Source organism: Solanum tuberosum, unplaced genomic scaffold (assembly GCF_000226075.1).
Source record: "Solanum tuberosum cultivar DM 1-3 516 R44 unplaced genomic scaffold, SolTub_3.0 scf00678, whole genome shotgun sequence".
Taxonomy (NCBI): Eukaryota; Viridiplantae; Streptophyta; class Magnoliopsida; order Solanales; family Solanaceae; genus Solanum; species Solanum tuberosum.
The window spans coordinates 186,223-188,847 of NW_006239614.1; positions in this window are offsets into that span (position 1 = coordinate 186,223).

Sequence of the window (2,625 nt, forward strand, 5' to 3'; positions counted from 1 at the left end):
AGGGATTTGTGTATCTGATTTAACTTTTTAAAATATATGATATGATTATTAAAAAGTGGTATTAGATGTAATTTTTTTAAATTAGAGATAAAATATGTATATATGATAGTGAAGTATGTCTTATTAAGTAGTTTTTCCTAAAAGATATAACAACATTTATTCCTTTTAAGTTATCTTATATTAAGCTAAAATTTGCCTCGGAAAAAAATGGTTTCGAATTTGTTGTAATTGGATTTCGATCATAAACTTTTGAAATAGTACTGAAAACTTGAAGTAATCTTTCAATTGATCACAAATTCTGCGTAAGACAAATTTTAGAACTTATGTTTGATTAACAATAGAGAAATCTTTTTGTCGTTCATCAAACATAAATTTTAGCTTTTTGCTATAAAATATAAATCTAAGGTATTTCAAAATAGTGAATCTACTCAATATATTAATCAATGCTGAAAAACTAAGACGTACTTTGACTCAATTTCTTTATTCAAATATTTTTTTCTTTTAAATAAATGAATAAAAAATGTTTTTCCGATCATATATGATATTGAGCAGATGGGCTGTGACTGATTGGCATTGCCACAACTTGAATTGTTTATTTTGAAGACATGGAGTGGTTAGATCAGAAATGTGATCTTTGGAGATTTATAAATATTTCGAGGGAATGTTTAATTGGCTTATATTCCATTCATACATAAGTTTTTTTATTAATCAAATATTTATCAAAACAGCTTTTCAAAATTTTGGGAGAAAATTAATTCACCAAATTAAATTTCAAGAAAAATATTTAGGGTAAAGGCAACAAGATATCAATGGTGACTCAAGCGGGATCAGATCGGGCTTTAGCGAGAATCCGATGGTAAATACTTATCCGTATACACCAAACTAATGCAATTTACATGATTTAATAAAGTAAAATACATGTTAATTAATTAAAATTAAATAGATTGAACTATAAATTCAAACACATGACATGCATTTATCGAATAGGTTAATAATACATAGGTGCAAATAACTTTAGATACACAAGGTGTAAATAAAAATTCTATACAAGAAAAAAAGTTCACATGGTATTAATTGAGTGGAATACGTTAAAATTAATGAATTCAATTACTTAAAAAGAGTATATGTAAAATATTCGTACAATCAAATTGTGGGATCATAATGTGAATAATAAAATTTCTAATTTACAATAAGAATTATTAATTCATAGAATTTTTATTTATCAATCGAAAAGTTCGACTCCTATTCTAAGAAACATCAAATTGTATTTGAGCATAGAAACCCAACAAATCTTACTCTCTTATTCTTTATCTTTTGATTACATTTCTATTAAAATATCTGGACAAAAATAGAAGAACGTAGCCGTGGATTAATAAGAAAATATTATTTTTGTCCACTTTTAATTGTCATAGTTTCATTTTTTAGAGTCAAACTATAAAATTTTGACTAATATTTATGATGTATTTTTACATCATATTGATATGCAAAAAATTGCAATTTATAGCAGTACTTTTCGTATAGTTTTTGAATATTAAAATTTTTGTTTAAAATATCAAATTAATATCTAAAAAGCGCAATATGACAAATAAAAGAGGACGGAGTGAGTAATAACAAATTAAATGAAACTGAGACCGAATGAAGTCTAGTTGTAGAATTTTGAACTAATGTTCAAACCCGAGTTACCCAACAAACTCAACATGAAACTTGGAAGTACATTTTACTTTAGGGAAGCTGAGGGGCTTTTTTCTAAAATAAAAAATAATAATTTCATTAACCGTTATTTGTATTAGAGTTTGACTAAATTCATATGTGTCACTAAAAGTCTCATATTGTGAGGTAAAGTGTTTCCTAACAAAGATAATTTCATTTTCATATTAACTCAAACCTGAAATCTCTAATTAAAAATAAAAGAATAATTATTGTTCCACGACAAGCCTGATTTTTTGGTTTTTGATCAAATGCTGTCAGCAGCATCTTCTTGACGTAAGTGGGTGGATAGGTATCCTTACGTTGGGACAAAAGTCTTGCTCCACAGCCAGTAGCACATGCCCTAGCCTTTTTTCCCTTTGTACATAAACTTAAAATATAGTTTGTTATTTAATTACTCCAATTATACCTTAAATGTAGATCTCTAAAATCTTTAAGTTTCAATTAGAGCTTATAGTTTCATCTTTTACTAGTGGTGCCAACCATATTTACGCATAAGAAATGTACGTATCATATCATAAGAAATATTAAATTTGAGTTAAAGTTTCTTACTTTTACCAAAAGAGTGGAAATAGAGTATTAGATACAGATTTGGATGAACCCAATTATTTTTGCTTAAACCCTCTTTTATATCAAAAAAAAATATTTATATATATTTAATTGTTAACGCAATGAAAAGGTTTGATGGCTAGTCTGAACCCATAAACACTAAAACTTAATTTCTTCTTTGTTCCGTTGAACCTACAACTTCAATGATAACTCCATATGTGTACGATTTCATGATAAGTTCATAACCATAAATTCTTAATTTTGGCTCCGTCTTTGATCCATCATTATGATATTGTTGATGTTGAGTACTAGATGAGTCTATGTTGCTTTTCTCATATTATATTAACTAATCATAACAAAGTAATCAGT